The following is a 745-nucleotide window of genomic DNA, read 5'->3' as shown; positions in this document are numbered from 1 at the left end:
TCCCCGCCGAAAGTCGGGCTGGGGGTGGGGGGCCTGCCCTGCCTCTTGCCCCGCCAGCAAAGGGGGGGAGCTCCAGTGCCCCCGTCATCCCGGCAGCACCGCTGGAAGAGGATGCTTTTTGGGGTGCAAATGGGGAAGGGGGGTCACAAGGGAGGTTTGTTGCAAGGATGTTTTTGCCCATGAGGACGGAGGTAAAACTCCATCCTGCCTGTGGCCACAGGGCTGAGCCGCCATGGCAGGATGGGGGTGCTGGCACCCCCAAAATGCCTTCCAGCGATGCCGTGCTGGGAGTGGGCACAGCTCCTACGCAGCTGCCCTTGACTATGTGCCTGGGCCCCAGCCCCCCAGCCCAGGGCTGGATCCTGCCCCCGTGCCCAGCCCTATGAGCCCAATCCCTGCCATCCCACCAGGGCACAGGCACAAGCCGGCGGGGGACGGCCACCAAGGCCACGCAGCGACCAGGGGCTGAGCGGGACAGGGAGGGTGTCAGGCTCGGTGCCCCGGCATTATTGGAGGCTGGCAGTGTGGCACGGGGGCAGACAGGGCTTGGGACCCACTCCTTCATTTCAGGAGATGGTTTTTGAAACACCACAGCCTGGAAATGTTCCAGCACAGACACCTCTGTCTCGGGGTGCAGGCAGGGGCACAGAAAACCGCCCCTGGGGTTCCCCAGGCCAGTGCAGCAGCGGTGGCCACACAGGGCACAGTCTCTGGGTCGGGGGTCCGGGGACATGGGCGCCCTCCC

This window comes from Pygoscelis adeliae, unplaced genomic scaffold (assembly GCF_000699105.1).
Source record: "Pygoscelis adeliae isolate BGI_AS28 unplaced genomic scaffold, ASM69910v1 Scaffold262, whole genome shotgun sequence".
Taxonomy (NCBI): Eukaryota; Metazoa; Chordata; class Aves; order Sphenisciformes; family Spheniscidae; genus Pygoscelis; species Pygoscelis adeliae.
This window is presented reverse-complemented; position numbering follows the sequence as displayed.